The sequence below is a fragment of the Lepisma saccharinum genome, chromosome 2 (assembly GCF_977018435.1).
Source record: "Lepisma saccharinum chromosome 2, izLepSacc3.1, whole genome shotgun sequence".
In the NCBI taxonomy this organism is placed as follows: Eukaryota; Metazoa; Arthropoda; class Insecta; order Zygentoma; family Lepismatidae; genus Lepisma; species Lepisma saccharinum.
The window spans coordinates 11341567-11358757 of NC_139230.1; the positions used below are offsets into that span (position 1 = coordinate 11341567).

Here is a 17191-nt window from a genome sequence, read left to right on the forward strand (position 1 = left end):
GTCACCCCCGGAACAAATCCTGTGGATATTCATGGTGTAAGAGACACCAAAATGTCATTAATTGCTGTGTAAGACGCAACTTGCAGTGCAGAAACGAGCGATGGATTTTCCACTGCACTGACAAGGGAATAGTGCCAGCAATAAATGGCTCAGTACGTTAACAGTATTGATCATCGTCAGTATATAGGATCTCGCCAGCAATAAATTATTGTTACAAGAATGATGAGAGTTTCTGGAATTACAATTATTTTCGCGATAGTATTTGTTCACAAATTTTAAAATTACAATACGTTTAGAACACTCAGGTTTACACGACAGTTTCCTCAATAATTTTATCATATTGCAAAAAGTATGTATGTTTCCTGCAGAAACAACAATTTTCTTTAGTTAATTAATTGATTGATTGATTTGGTGTTTTAAGTCCACTTTATGCACGGTAAGGTTAATCGGACTGGACCTACAGTTTAAAGTGGGATCCGAACCACTATGTGCCTCCACCGGGTATCGAACCCAGGACCCCTTGAATACAAGGCGATGACGCTACCACTGCTCCATCGGGGAGGTCTTTCTTTAGTTAATATACATAGTTTTCACATTTTTATATTTCTCCCACTTTTGCGTCACTTTTCTGTAACTTTTGCTAATCATGACATCATCATCCTTCGCCGTTTCCTGCCTCTGGCTGGGTCGGCATAGAAGTCAAGCCTCTCCATTTTTCTGGTCTCCCACCACTCCTCTCTTTCCACAGTGTTCCAATCTTGTCCTCTTCTCCTAACATTCTCCACTATCTGCTCTTTCCACTGACATCTTGGTCTCCCCTTGGCTTTATTCCCACTCCTTGTGCATTGTAAGCTCTTACTGGTAGTCTTTCTGCATCCATCCTCTTCATGTGTCCGAACCACCTTATCTGTGCCTGATCTATCCTGTCATGAAGCTTCACCACACCCACTGTCTGTCGGATCTCCTCATTCCTTATTCTATTCCTTCTAGTCTTCCTCAAGAAACTCCTTAAAAATTTAATCTTCACTGCCTGCATCTTTTCTTTGTCTCTCTATGGCATTGTCCAAGTCTCTACTCCATGTGTAATTATTGGCACATAGTATGTGTTATATATTACCTTCTTGCATTTCATAGGTACATCCCTGTTCCATATTAATCTTCGAACGCTTTGATATAGTCCACCATCCATTTATCCTCTTCTGTTTACCTCCTCATTTATTCTTCTACTTCTCTCAATTATGACAATGAAGGATAAATGGTTTATTTAATTATTCTCTTATCTATAGTCGCTTTCTGCCACTTTCAGCTAATTGTGAGAACGAGGAAGAATGATGAATGATGAGCAAAGTGGGGAATGGAGGAGCAGGAGGATCTCATCCTCCCAACTTGGCGTTTTTCCTAGTTTTCGTTTTGAGTCCATTTTATGCATAGATAAGCTGATCGAGACTGGATCCTAACCACTATGTGCCTCCGCTGGGTATCGAACCTGGGGCCCTTTTGTAGTCAAAGGGCTCCATGTACTTTTCATTCAAAATGCTGACTTCATATCAGTCTATAAAAAATGAAATATTTATTCTAAAGAAAAATATGTTGATGTGAACATAAATACGTAATCCTACCAAATTTTACTTGTGTATAGTTGTAATCATTAATTTGGGTAACACCCTAATTGCAATATTCATATATCAAATTTGAATTGATATGCCACTTGAATAGGTATGGTATTCTCAAAAACTATAGTAAAAATAAGTAACTGAAGTAACACTGCTATCAAAATTATCGAATGACTGGAATCATGATAATAAATAACAGAATCTTATAGTAGGGGATTTTTTTAATACCCATATGGTTGTTTTAATTTTTTTTATGCAGAAGTAGCGCAAAAAGTAGCGAGTAGCGAACAGGAGTAGCGTAGCGAGCTACTTTTTGGTAAATGTAGTTGTAGCTGTAGCGAAGCTACATTTTGGAAGAGTAGCTGTAGCTGTAGCGAAGCTACTTTTAAAATGTAGCGGTCTGATCACTGCATACATACATATATGCCATTAAATGTGTCAATTATTAAATCAAATTATATTATAAAATTTACAATATCGACTGTCCTTCATTCAAAATTCGATTCCAAATTGAATATTTTAATATACTGCTAATGCTATGAACAATGATTTGCGTGACTAAGGGGGGAGGGACAAAAAATAAAGATACGTTAAGAAAATAACAGTTTCCTATATAAAATTCACATCTAAATTCTATTACGTGTTTCATTAATATACGTATTTACATACTTTGCGGTAGCTGATGAAAGACGATGAGTAGTGGGGAAAAAATATCAAGTCGCACTAATTTGTTTGTTCTGGGGATTGCTAGGTTCAAATGTCCTTAGAGAAGAGGCTCTTTGTGTAGGTTTTCGATATTAATCCAGTAAGGTATATTTGACTTCCAAACTAATTGTTTGTTTGTTGTTAGAACAAAAACTCTCCCCCCGGAAAAGTTTGGTGGAGGGGGGTTTCAGGACAATATCGTTGGTTGGGGGAATTCCCCCCTGTCCCCCCTGGATTTCGCACCCTTCCTCCACTTGAAATGCTTCAATTAGGGATGGCCAAATCTGGATAAAATTTTATCCGGATATCCGATATTCGGATTATTTTATAGTTTATCCGTTTTGCGGGCTATCCACATATTCTTTTATTCGTAATTTTCGTATTTCACTGTAAGGATTTTCTACAAGTCCTTCATCAAATCTATCCGGATACACTACAGTCCCGTTTAACCGAATTTGATGGGACCGATGGTGCTTTGGTTGAACGAAAATTCGGTTAAACCGGAATAAAGGGGTTTTTTTTATATACGTACAGTACGTACATTTTATTACGTACAGTATTTTGATATAGAGTACATATGTATTTCAGCGTGTAGGCATAAACAAAAAGCTTACAATAATACGTAGTCATTTAACTCGAACTCCCGCGTAAACACGGTCGCGCACGAGTAACGGCTTTTTTTTTTTAGCGATTCGGTTAAACGGAACTGTAGTGTATTCGGATTATCTGGATTTTGTTGCCATCCCTAGTCTCAACACACATTCATGTGAATTTCTGGTTTCATACACACGCTAAGTTTTGTCGAGAAGAAAACTAAGGCTGGACGCCCACCGGTGTCGATGTGACAGAGGCGTGGAAGATCAATACATATAATCAGGTGCAAGCATACCCACTGCGAACGACGGAAAGGAGTTTCTTCGTTTCTGCTTTGCAGACACTGAATATAATCATTACATGAATTCTTATTATTTATGCATTAAGTTATAACTTGTCCTTTTTATGTATCTGGCGAGACCTCCCGAAGACACCATGAAAGTAACATTCCGCTGCTTCCTTCCGTAACCCTACGCCAATCTGGACGAGAGCGAAGAGACCGTTTCTCTTCCATAAATCCCAAGACTTCGGCATCGGTAAGCGAGCTTGCACCTGATTTTGATTCCATGAATTTTTCTCAATGCCGCATCGTCGTCTCCACTCCGGCCCCGGCGGACGTCCAACCTAAGAAATATGGAACCTCGACTTTCATGGCGAAAGAAGGAAAATAGATCCTGTAAACAATTAGTCCCTTTCAATCGTGCAACACTTGAATCCAAACAGGGTTTATGTACGTATTTATAACTTTGTTATTTTACGTCGATTTTAGCTACTTTTTTATCGCGGCGACGAGAATAAATGGCGATTACATGAAGTTGTTGAAGTGACATCCTCACAGATCACATGTTCTGACTGGGACATTTTGTTCCGTCTGTTCCAACGCGTCGTGTCGGTTGTTCATGAAACATTTATTTGTCCAGTTTTGTGAGAAATTTGTATTGTTTTTATTCTTCATTAAAGTTCGGCTGGATCTTTGGCCGACGCCAGGGCAGGTGATTTAGAATTTTCCTCTCCTTTCGAGAAACCGCTATGATAAACCAAAATCAGAAAAATTACATATGCTTAGAATTTCTTCTAGAACATTCACGTGAAACTTCAGATGATATGCTTTCGCTGTTCCCTAGATCTTCTCAATAGTTTCGTGGTTGCGTAAACCTATTAAACTATTCATAATATGAAGACGACAGCGAAAGCAAAACACGTGAAGATTAACGTGAATGTTCTAGATGGAAATCTAATCGTACGTAATTTTTCAGATTTTGGTTTATCATAGCGGGTTTTCGAAAGGTGAGGACGAAATCCACTGCCGCCCTGGTGTCGGCCAAAGGCCATATCATGGGCAGCGGAAAAAGAGACCTTCATTCAGTACACTTTTACTCGAAAACTATTTGAGACATTTGAATGAGCTTTGTTGTAAATTTATTAGAAAGGATGAATCTTAACAGTTAATATTGAAATTTTCTTATCACTTCTATATTTTAAAAGATATTTGCTGTCAAATATCTCAGTTTTTGGATCGGCGTATAGATCCCGATTCTAAGTTACTGTAAAAATTTAACCTTGCAAGGCTTTCTTGCATCCTTTCTGAGTAAACTTTATTTTTATTTTTTCAAATTGAGAGTCCCATTGTGACAATACGCCATTGCTAACATTTTCAAGACCTCAATATGCCTTTGATATCTCCTGTTTCCCTTCGCTATGTTCCCGGATGTTCGTGTCCTACGAGTTCAACCGTCTGCCGATAGATGACTCTGACCAGGTTTTGCTACAGAAGGCGTAGCTTGGCTTTCTTCTTCTACCCTTGGCATTGTCTTTTCCCTTGGGGGCGGCTTTGACCGTGCTCCGACCATTTCGAAAAATCCAAAGTTGATTTCCTTCACCCGGCTGTTTGTTCATTGTGTTTCATTTGTCTTATTCCTATTTTCCAAAAGGATTAATACAGAGACTGTCCTAATTGAATCTTACATAAATTATAGCAAAATTAAAGTTTGTTTTAAGTCAATTACATGCTCAAATAGGGTAATCGGGACTGGACCTACAGGATAAAGTGGGATCCAGACCACTGTGTAGTTCTACCGGGGATCGAACGTGAGACCCCTTGAATGCAAGGCAACATAATTATTACTAATTCCATCGAGAAAACTCAAGAACTTATTTGGGAGGGGGGGGGTGTTCGGACCCCTCTCCAAGAAAGACTTACCAAGTGCAAAAATTAAATAATGAAAATATACTTGGGTAGCATTTATTACATAATCGATGGTTATAATATCCTTTGAACTTATTGATTGATTTGTTGTTTTTAAGTCCACTTTTTGCACAGAAAGGCTAATCGGGACTGGACCTACAGTTTAAAGTGTGATCCGAACCACTACGTACCTCTACCGGGTATCGAACCCGGGACCCCTTGATTACAATGAAACGACGATACCACTGTGCCATCGAGGAGGCCCACTCTTTGAACTTATTGTAAGGCAGATTGGAATCACGGGGCTTCGAAGGACAGTACCAAAGATTTATGCTTGCACGCTATTATTTTCGGTAAGGAAATCATCAACTGACTTATAACAATATACATAAAATATTAATCAGGAACTTTACTTTTCGCCAACCGGATGTAACATTCTTTTTTATTCTGTAAATATTCAATTCTTCATCAATTTGAAATGAATTTCTTTGCCAGGAAACTTGTTTTTATGCAAATTATGCCGATCTTAACTACAGGTAAGCTAGATAATGAATACGTGCTGTTATTCGATCTTTTTACCTATTTATGTAATAATAATATAATTTCAACTTAAACATCATATTATTATTATTATTATTATTCCTGACACACTTGCTTCGGTGTATTTCTAGATACGTGCCTTGGGAGGCCCTACAGAAATTACAGCGAAGGGAAGTGAGACAGTCTGGTCCCCTTTGAAACTGTAAATCTCGTTTTTGTCCCAAGTTATGTAAACGCTCTCTCGTTCTCGTCTCGATCTCTGAATATAATTTCAATTATAGTCACATTAACTTCAACGCATTTTAAAGATACAATTTGTGTCTATATAAACAACACGCTTGGGCAATACATTCACATTTAGAGAACACCGATCTATTTCATAAAGAGGTAAGACAACTATGTTGAAGGTAGATATTTAAATTTTAAAAATAATTCACCTCACATTCAATTATACTGTACGTAATGTTATGTTATAATAATGGAACCCACATCTTGCAACTTTTGTAATTCTAGGTTCATTAATATTTTACTTTGGCTATTATGTGAATACATTAATTGTGATGGAGGGAAAAATCACACCGGAGCGACAAGTGACCGGCGACACATGTCGCTTGAGGATTTTACCAATCTAGCGTAGGCTTGTGCGGCCTGTCATGCCACTTTGGTGTGAAACGTTGCTTCTGATTGGCTCGTTTCCAAGCGACATGTGTTGCGTGTCACTTCGATGTGAGTTCTCCCTAACAGAGCGAGTGACAATGAATTCAATTACATCTTCATAGCTTGTTCATGACTGAAAGAAGCTACTCGTGTCGCATGTCGCTCGGATTGGGCCTTTCTCTCAATATTGTGTCGCCTCGGTTTGTTGTTCGTGCACGTTTTGCTTTAGACTGAATAGGCTCCTGTTGCTTGATGTGAATGTTCCGTGTCGCTTGGGAACGAGCCAATCAACAGAAACGTTTCTCACTGTAGCTGCAGACCGAAGTGACAAGCGACGCATACCTCTTGAGAACAATCCAATCAACAGCAACGTTTCACACAGCTGTAGGATAACATGTCACACAAGCCTGCGTTCATTGGTGAAATCCTCTAGCGACACGGATATTTCACGCCTTCTAAAGCAAAATATTCACTGCGCATGCGCGAATAACAGGCCAGGGCGACATGATGCGCGGTATGAAAAAGAACTCAGTCCGAGGGACACACAAGCAACAAACAATACAAGCTGAATGGTTGGTTCTTCGTAGTTCTATGGTACAGCTAAATGATTGGGCAAGGGCAAGAAATTTTATGTTAATTGCGCAGTACTTCCACATTTATGGTAAACACCAACAAAAACTGCTGTTTCACTACATCTAACACGGATGATCTTTCTTCTTGCAGCCTGCCACCACTTTTCCTCGCCGTTACCTCATTTCTGCAGTTTTTTTTTTTTTTAGTAGTATCTCATACGCTCGGTCTCGAGTACTTCAATATATATAGATAATCATAATCGCAATTACGATCATAAAGATCCAAAGATCCCAAAAGTTGAAACGAGACGCCAGACAATAAAACATGTTATCAGCCCCATAGGTCAGCACCCTGGGCAGGATTGTGGTTTGGTGCCCTCCTTTCCCCGCACTACCTAAGCGCCAACATTTTATGTGTGTCTTTCGATACTTTCTTCTTATGCAATGGTTTATGATATTTACATATTACAAATTGTGAAATGATGAAACAAAGAAAAACTCAGTAAACAAAAACTACGACAACAATAATAATATACCAGACCTTGGTGGCGTCCCTTCATCATCATCACGATTAGCCAAAGTTGGCTAAGTAACAACAATTGCACAAAATAAATAAATAATACGTATTATATTTGAAGATCAGTAAAGCCGGCGAATGGCAAAACTGTCATAAAACTAACAACAATACCCAAGTAACCAAAAGTGGTTGGCTCAACCGTACTGAAAATGGTTCGCCAACGGATGGCCCAACGCAAGAACATACCGTTGCCCAACGGTAATTTTGGCCGTGGTTCCAACGTTGGGCCAACGTATGGTTTTACGTTGGGCCAACGTACTGAAAACTAAAGAATAAATAGGTTTGTTTTCTGATATACACAGTCCGTCCAGCGGGAAAGGTGACTAATGAGAAATGAAAGACAAGACGTTGTGGACTGGTAGTTTACAATGACGTGTATTCAAAATAGACATCTTGTGAGTCAATACATGCACTGAAGCGGTTTTAGAACTTTGTGAAGCAGTCTTGGTACTCCTGTTTCGGAATTGCCTCCAAAATCGCGGTCGAAGCCTTTTTGATGTCTAATGGTATCGAAATGCCTTCCTTTCAACGCCAATTTCAGTTTTGGAAACAGTCAGAAGTCGCATGGAGCTAAATCTGGAGAATATGGGGGTGATTGAGCTCCACTATCCCTTTTTTGGCCAAAAACTGGCGTACCAACCTGCTCTTGTGCACGGGTGCATTGTCTTGCAACAGAGACCATGATCTCTGTTCACGATATTCAGGCCGAACTCCACGAATCCTGGCCAATAGACTATGCAAAATAACCACTAATACTCAGCGATCACAGTGTGACCGTCTGGAGTGAATTCCTTGTGGATGATGCCTTTGGAATCTATGAAAACCGTGAGCAGGGTTTTGATTCGGCTCTTCTGCATGCACACTTTCTTCGGTTTTGGAGAGCCTGGACCATCACAAAATCTTGCATATCACTTAAACACGTTCTTACGGCTCAATGCCTCACTACCGTAAACAGTTTGAATAATTTGAAACGTCTCTGTTGCACTTTTACCCAATTTGAAACAGAATTTAATGTTGGCACATTGCTCAGTTTCCGACCGACGTTCAGCAGGTATAGCTGAAGTCTTGAACGTAGTAGCAGTTCGGCATCTTTGACACAACCCCAGAGGAAGCTGACCGGAACCGTATCTGGTTTCCAGCCACCACCTGTTTTTCTGTAAAGCGATGTTGTCACTTTTGCCTCCAGTGTTTAGACATCCATTCATTCACTGCCAGGTTATCCCAAGGTCTTTATATTGTATAAAAAAGTAGCACAATACCATAACACAACCTAGCAAAGATAACGCAACCGCAACGTCGCGTTCAAAAATCACTAAAGAAACTGAATTAGCAACATCTCATTTAGTCCATGTGGACTAGACGAGAGCTGTCATTTCTTGGACGAACGCTATTGGTGGGAAAGGTTTCAAGGGACGATTTATTGGACTCCACGTGAACCTGACATGTGGTTGTTAGGGGGAAAACTGATTTTTCGGAACTTTCTTTGAACTAAAGTGAGGTTGGAGTCAGGACGAGGAGTATACTGTCAGTCACAAGATCCGAATGCGTCGACCGTCGACACTAGTGCTTTGCAACTTTGCTGGAAGAAAGTCGAAATGTGTCGCTACGTAGTACATATACTTCTCCATAGATGGCACTGGTGGTTCCGTGGCAATAAAATCAGTCACCTTTCTTACTGGACGGACTGTGTGTACACAATTTATTGTGAGGCCAAATGTAAACATATGAAAATAAAAAAATACACAGCACTTTCTCAGTCACATGGTATCATTTTTTTCAATGCACCGTACCTTCAAGTGGTAGCACAAAAACCGTCTACAGTTTACTTAGTTTTCCACCTTTTATGGAATTGAGTCTGCACATAACATTGCTTTAACCACCTTCACAATAATACCTGTAAGAATGTTTTTGTTCTACTACAGCAAAAGAGACAAACAATAAGCAATTCCCAACACATCTTTCATCCATGGCGGCTGACAAAAGACTGGTGAGTGACTGCCAGTTGAAAATAGCTTATTGTTTCATTAAAAATATATTATATTTTCATATTTCGAATATGTGCTGTGACTGGAATATTCGAAAAGAAAACACTGTTACATGTCACTTATTTTACACTCTAGAATTTTCAGCACTCTCCTGAAAGTTGTCTTAGCATTAAAAAATTAGGCCTCCCCGATGGCGCAGTGGTAGCGTCGTCGCCTTGTGGGGGTCCCGGGTTCGATGCCCGGTGGAGGCCGGAAGACATAAGACAAATATGGCCGCAATTTTATAACTAAGTCAAGTTTAGGAAAATACTACCCTTTCATAGGGGTAACAAGAAAATATAAAATTTGACCATTTTGTCAATTATTGTCTTTTTGGACCACTTGGTATTAAGTAACCCTATGTTGTTTTACACCTAACAACAGTAAAGATATGAAAGTTTTACTTTTTGACTAAATTAGTACATATACTGCATATCAGTGTAAGTTCTATAAAAATAGGGTCTCCCCGATGGCGCAGTGGTAGCGTCGTCGCTTTGTAATCAAGGGGTTCGATACCCGGTGGAGGCAAGTGGTTCGGATCCCACTTTAAAGTGTAGGTCCAGTCCCAATTAGCCTTTCTGTGCCCATCAACTCAACTCAGTTTTATAAAAATAGATCAAATATATTCAAAGAGGTTGGATTAACCCCAGAGTCGGTTTTATGGAAGGATAATGTTGGAAAAATTTCAGTTTGAAATCATTCACCCTGAGACTCGAACCTGGGTTTACTACGTGGCAATCCGACGCCAAACCTTTTATATATATATAAAGAAACCCCGTAAGCGGAGATTTCCGCCGTCATTCTTTTATCAGTTTTTACTCAGTTCTCTATTTTTACACATTCACATTCAGAACACAAGCATCCATGTCACACCCTGGATTCGAATCCGGGACTCCTCATTCGTTGAAGAAAAGCTTTCACAATTATGTTTGTTATAAGCCACATAATGCTGTTGCAGAACTCTATATTATCTTGTGGGATTTTGACACAAAATGGTAAGATCAGCTTTTGGCAATGAAGATTGCCAATCGACCCGATCAGCAAAACCTAGGAAATGTCTCGAGGAAAGAAATGCCAGTCCCACTCCCAGGGCACAGGACCCTTCCACTCAAAAAAATTCTCTTTGCTTCCACTTTAAGACCCGTCAATCACTAATTGCCGGGGTACCGGAGGAGGCGTGTTCTGAGGAACCTCACCAAAGCGGGCTTGGTCAAAACATCCGGGTTGTAAAACGCTGTGCGCTCCCTACCGTCAGGAAGAAAGCGAATTCGCAAAATGGTGATGATATACCCTCTTAAGGCTCGGCTGGGCCTTTGGCATGCAAATGGGCGATTTTTTTCAAATTTTCCTCTCCATTCGAAAAACTTCTTGGATATTTCAAAATATGAAACATTACATCAGCTTAGAATTCCTTCTAGAGCATTGACGTGGATTTTCATGTAGTTTTCTTTCATTCTTGTCTAGATATTACCAATAGTTTAATAGACTTATGTAATCACAAAACTATTGATAATATCTAGACAACAGTGAAAGAAAACTACACGAAATTTCACGTCAATGCTCTAGAAGGAATTCTAAGCTGATGTAATGTTTCATATTTTGAAATATGCAAGAAGTTTTTCGAATGGAGAGGAAAATTTGAAAAAATTCGCCCATTTGCATGCCAAAGGTCCAGCCGAGCCTTAAATTCAGAATAAGATTCCTTCTGATATTGCTAGTGCGTACTCTCTCACTTCGTGAATGAGTCATGCACCTAAGGCATTTAGGTATCGAGGTCGTTGAAAGTAGGGATAAAATCGATTTTGCATAGCGGTACTTAAAAGAGTGTGAGTCGCTGTCGCCTTGGTGTTCTTGGATCTCAACAACAGTGGTGCGGTAGATGAGAAACAGACCAACTGTCGTACTTCCTTTATATTGTGGCCCTAGCAATTATCTCGCTGGCCGAGTGCTCCGTCCGAAGGTTCGAGTCGATTCCTAGGCACTAGATTCGCAAATCTCTGGTAGTAATGTTGCCCACGAAACCAGACGAACAGTTTAAACTGGGATCCGAACCATTGTAAAACGTGCCTCCACCGGGTATCGAACACTGGATCCCTGTCCAGTCTCGTGAGCGACACTAATATCTAGTGCATTAGTTTTCCATTGTGTTTTTCATCAATTTCATCTAAACATAATACGGTCTTCATTGTCGAGATTAACATAAAAATATAGAAAAATATTAAAACACGTATTTTTACCTGTTCTGTTCATTATGAATATTGAACCAAATTGAACCAGGCATGAGTCTTTCAAATTATTTTTTGAAATCTTTAGTTAGTAGCACCTCCCACAAAATATAACTACACTCATATCCACAACATGATGCCTTTTTTAAAAGTAGAAATATATAAAGCTTTTCCCTGTATTAAATGTCATATTATTAAGGATCGAAAGAAGTCTAGGCCGACCTCCGTGGCAGAGTGGTTAGCATAGCGCGATATAACACCAGGGGTCTCAGGTTAGAATCCCGGTCTGGGCATAGGTGTTCTTTGTGAGTGTCCCTTCATCAATTTCATCATATCACCACTCGTCTTCATCGTCGCGATTATCCAAAAGTGGAAGAAAAGCGACGCTAAATAAAAATAATAAAAAACAAAGGAAGTCTACGTGCAAAAATCAATAAAATCTGCAACTCTTGTGTAGACGGAGTTGTGCGATCATATAATAACTGGGGCCCGGGACTTTGTTATAACATATTTTTCATTTGGCTTCGGATCTAATATTGGGGTGATATCTTTACATATCTGATGAAAATCAGCCGAAATAGACAAACTTGTCCTTATTGCTGAGCGCCCCTTTACAGCCCCATCTTTATAGGGGTCCCGGGTTCGTTACCCGGCGGAGGCACATAGTGCTTCGTATCCCAGTTTAAACTGTAGGTCCAGCCCCAATTAGCCTTACTGTGCATAAAGTGGACTTGAAACACCAACTCAATCAATCAATCAACTAGGAAAGGAAATTTTAGGCCTTGATTTTAATTACGGTAAGGGGTGGGCTCCTAATAATGTGACGGGTGCAAATAACCAAAGTGTTAACGCATCAAAAAATTCTAATTTTCACCCTTGATTACAAGGCAACCTCTTCAGAAGTCGCATTGGACTCCTTGCCGTTAGTAAAATGTCGCCAGTTCCCATACCTGTAACTGTGCTATTGTGCAAGGTCAGTGTAGTGTTTGATTAGTTAAGCCAAAGTTTTCTTAGGAATTGTAGCTTTCCTGGCGACGTGATTCGAACAAGTGTTCTCGGGTTACCCCCTGAAGATGAGAGCAATGTACGGCCTTGAAACGTTGAAAGCCAATTTAACCTGGCTGGTAACTCGAGAACACTTGTTCAAAGTTTTCTTGCCAAGTACTCATGTGTATATTCCTCACATGGTTTTCGCAGAGTGCAAGTCAGATGTAAAGCATAATTTAGCTCTTATCGCTGTAGTTGATTCACAATCCACGTGCGCACAACGTGGTTCAAGCATGCTTGCTTGTAATGTTTTTGGGCATCTGATAAAGTGGATGACCATGCGTTAAGCTAATCTATATGGCCTCTATATCTCTCAACCAATGATTATAAGCTTTACCTGGAGTAACATGTGATTTGTTGGGGGAACAAGCATGAGTATTTTTTTCGACAAATTTTCTACTTTGAATCAGTTCTGTAGGAACATTTTTTTTTAAAGTTATGCAAAGCAATTAAGTGCAGAATATTCTCATTAGTGTCAGTTTGGTATAGGTATACACCGTGACAAGATTTTCTGTTCTTATAATTTTATCTACGGACACTGTAACCTCGTGTTACACATTTTTCAAGATTGCTACCGTCCTTTGGGAGGTATAGGTGAAATATCCTTAGAGATGCGTCCACCAAAAGCATTGCCCATCTCTTTTCTTCGCCCGAGCTTTCTGTTGTTCTTCTGTCTCTTCTGAGATTACCACTCAGGTGTGTGTGTGTGTGTGTGTGTGTGTGTGTGAACAAGCTAATGTCCCCAAATGCTAAACCTTGAAGAAATCGATAGTATAGCGTAGCATAAACCATTGTGTGTGTTTGGTAAAACATTCGTCAGTCAGTCTTAGCACTGAACGGAAAATTGTTCTCTACACGTTGTCGATATCAGTCACAATACAAGTAGTGTGATCATCACCACGCTCACCGCCTCTCTCGCCAGAGTCGTTCCCTGACTGGCAGGCTGGACGAGACCGAAAGTTACTTTGGTTGAGATGTCGTCGGAAAAGCTCCTGCCTGAGCTCCTCGCGCCTGGGATCGAACTCGGGTCTCCGGTTTTTCAGCCCGACGCCCTACCATACATACTCACCTTTTCTGGTGGTCTAGGGCCGCTTCAAATTATGGTTATCAGTTCTTAAATCTACGGTGTTCGGGGAAAATTGCGATTTTCAGTTGCTTTCATTGACTCCATTAAAGATACTACATAAGTATAATTTTATATTAGGCATACGTAAAGATTCTAAACAGTGACGACTCAACATGTATCATGTCCGTAATGTTTGATATAAGAATACACATAAAAACTGTCTGCTGTGAAATTCCTTTATACTTTTTCCTGAACAGCCTAGAATTTACCTTCTACAGTGTGCGGTATTGCGATGACGTGTGGTATTCATGACGAAGCATGTGGCAACAAGACATTTTTGGCTACCACTGAGGCAGCCAACGTGCACAACCTCAACGGTTTATGCTACGTTGCCAACCCGGCATGGACGTCCGGAAGGGGGGGCAAGGGGGGCCACGGCCCCCTCCCTGGAAAATAAAAAGTCAACCAAAAATTGTATATTTCACCCATATAATTTCATTTCAGCTACAATAATTATTGCATGAACATGATAAATTCAATTTCAAGCAATGTTTTTTGAGGGGACAGCACTATTATTGGAGAAAATGTGCCTCGTTTGCCCCCGCCCGGAAAAAATCTTGCGGACGCCCATGTGCCAACGTGCACAGCATCTACGGTTTATGCTACGTTGAAAGTTCAAGCAGCTTAGACTGAAACCCACATATTTCCAACAACTTTCCTCTTTCCATTTTTTGCTGTGTGTACTAATAATGGAGTTGTCCTGTGGGACCGAACTTCTTTGATCGAATTAGGTTCCTTTACGTCGCATTTCTTCCACGTTTGGCTAATCACGACATGATTAAATTATTGAAGGGACACTCACAAAGAACACTCATACCTAGGTCGGGATTCGAACCCCTGGCGTCGTAATGCGCTGTGCTAACCACTCCGTCATGGAGGTCTGCGCACCTAACTTGAATCGCTGTCTATATTTTTTCTCGGACATGTATAAAACTGGAAATAATAATATTAATTATAACAAATGCGTCTCACAATATATTTTTAGTGCGAGATTTTATGTAAATAATTAAAATAAATGCTGTAGGTAGGCTATATTGATCTGAAAATTTGTACCATAACTTTAAACTCACCTAAAAAAAGTGTAGAATCCTTTACTCCAGAATCTCGTTCGCAACTGCTCTAGGGCCTCTCCGGTGGATGCATGTAGTGGTTCGGATTTCACTTTAAATTGTAGGCCCAGTTCCGATTAGCATATCTGCATAAAATACACTGCTCTAGTCGTACCGGTTCCGGAAAAGAGGCGATGATTCCCGGGTTCGCTCCTGGCACCTGGCGAAGATGTGTTTACAAGCACATTCATCTTTGCTGGGACTGAACCTGACGTAACGTACAGTCAACGGCAAATATAATAGTAGGCATCGCTATTTTCATTTTTTTATTATTCCACATCCTGTGTTGTTTTAAGGAATGGAATTCTGTTCACGCAAAGTAGACGTTCTCCTGTGCCTATTGAAGTTTTTATTTCAATTCACGACCATAACATTGTGGAAAACTGACTGATTTAATAAAGTGGTGGACAATTCGCATACTATTTATTTTGCTGTTGAGTGTACGTACCGGTACCGGTACACCCAAGGGCAAACGTAATAGTAGCGGAATTGTTCTGCACCATTTTCATTGTCTATTTTCCACAATATAATGATTATAAATTGGAATAGCAATGTCTAAAGCACAGGACTACATCAACAGAATTCCATTCCTTAAAAGAACACGGAAATAGAATAAGAAAGAATGAGCGTTGTACAGTTTTCATACTGTTATCTGTGCCGTTGGCTGTCCAAACCCGAAACTACTTGCATTCCTTGAACCGTACCTGAAATGGGCGCCTCAACAAATGTGTTTACGCTCATTGCGCAACTATTTGTAGTTCTGTATTCATTTCCCACGAGCTCGTCGAACTCGTTAGCGTTAGTGCGAAGATAAATCAACCATGTACTCCAGAGTGCAGAATCGATAAAATCAAGTTTTACTGTATGTGAGCACCAATGCCTGCTCCCCCATACTCTTTGCACATGACACGCACGTGCGTCTACTTCTAAATATTAATTGCAACAATGAGAGACACTCCAGAGAAAGTCAAAGATGATAAGTTCGTTGTTATCTAATCTCGCCAAATCAGCTCGAGGGAGAAAGAAAAATCATGCGCTAACAAAATCTGCCAACGAATTTGTTGTTGCTTTTGGTACATTCAGTAAATTATTTTATAAGCACGGCACGATCATTAACTCGGTTCACGGCACTTGCTCTGCACTCGGGATTACTTTGACACACGTATCCTGAGTTACGTTGCGGTAGTCACCTCAAGGTGAAGGACTACGGTTAGGTAAAACCCTCCCCTCTCACCGGAAAACACATTCAATTCTATCTGGTGACGGTGCATTTTCCAGCGAAGCCACTGCAGCCTTGCCAGTAGCCCGGGAATCGTACTCAAGTGTGAAAGCCTACGCGACATTCACAGTAGAATAGGTAAGTTATTTCGTTCCCCGCCCTTTTGTTTTTATTGCAATATATTTAAGTCTGAACAAAAGTTGTATGTTGTCGAAATCGCGCCTTAATGTAGGTTTTAGAAATGTTTATAGAGCTCGAGTTGTAATATGCATAAGTTCTGTCTTGTAAAATTGGCAATTTGTTGAATAGTGAAATGTCATATGTTGGAGTGTAAGGCACATTTTGGTTCATAAATTTGCAATAAGTTTGTTTCTTGACGATTGTCTTGATTGATTGATTGGATGTATCCAATCCTTGTACTGGTTTCGAACCCAGTATACACGTGCCATGAAAACCTAATAGAAACTATGTTAATGTGCCTTTTAAGTTTTTGACAGCAAACCCAGAAGTTTTAAGTCCGACTGATGGTCAGAGCGCGAATGTTTTTTTTTATCTCGTAATTAGACTAGGCTAAGAGGCATAAAAGTGACGTAAAATAACCCAAACACTAGATTTTACAGAGATATATAAAAAAAGGCTCTACCATTATATCGGTGTAGTGACATGTTAGTCGTTATCACAAAATTGTAACTCCAACACAAGTACTTTGTGTATAATATTGCCATACATATGCTATATTAGACGGTAATGACCTTAAATGTTGTTACAGGCAATCACTCACACGCCAGTAATTGATTTCAATGCAACCACGTGAGACGCGCGTACACACACAGCCAGTTGATAGTAAAACAACTGTCACGCCATGTGACGTCAGCGCTCAGGTGATCTGAAGGGAGGGAAACCTGTTATACTGGAGTTGTTTTGGCAGAAGACATCCCGCCGAGCAAGGGATGTCCTATTTCTTTTAACAGTCGTAATATTTTTTAACATAAAAATAC

The 17191-nt window shown here is 40.0% G+C and overlaps 1 protein-coding gene across 4 annotated transcripts in view; it reads left to right on the forward strand.

Annotated features, from left to right (window-relative positions):
* Positions 1 to 17191, forward strand: part of LOC145983912 (glucose-6-phosphate 1-dehydrogenase-like) — a 72391-nt gene that overhangs the window by 25493 nt on the left and 29707 nt on the right. The window contains exon 1 of one of the 4 annotated variants that reach the window (XM_083117033.1): positions 16179 to 16331. The exons of the other annotated variants lie outside the window; for them this stretch is intronic. The gene's annotated coding sequence lies outside the window, so the exon portion shown is untranslated. Of the gene's footprint in view, positions 1 to 16178; positions 16332 to 17191 lie in introns of those variants that run through there. 4 annotated transcript variants of the gene reach the window in all.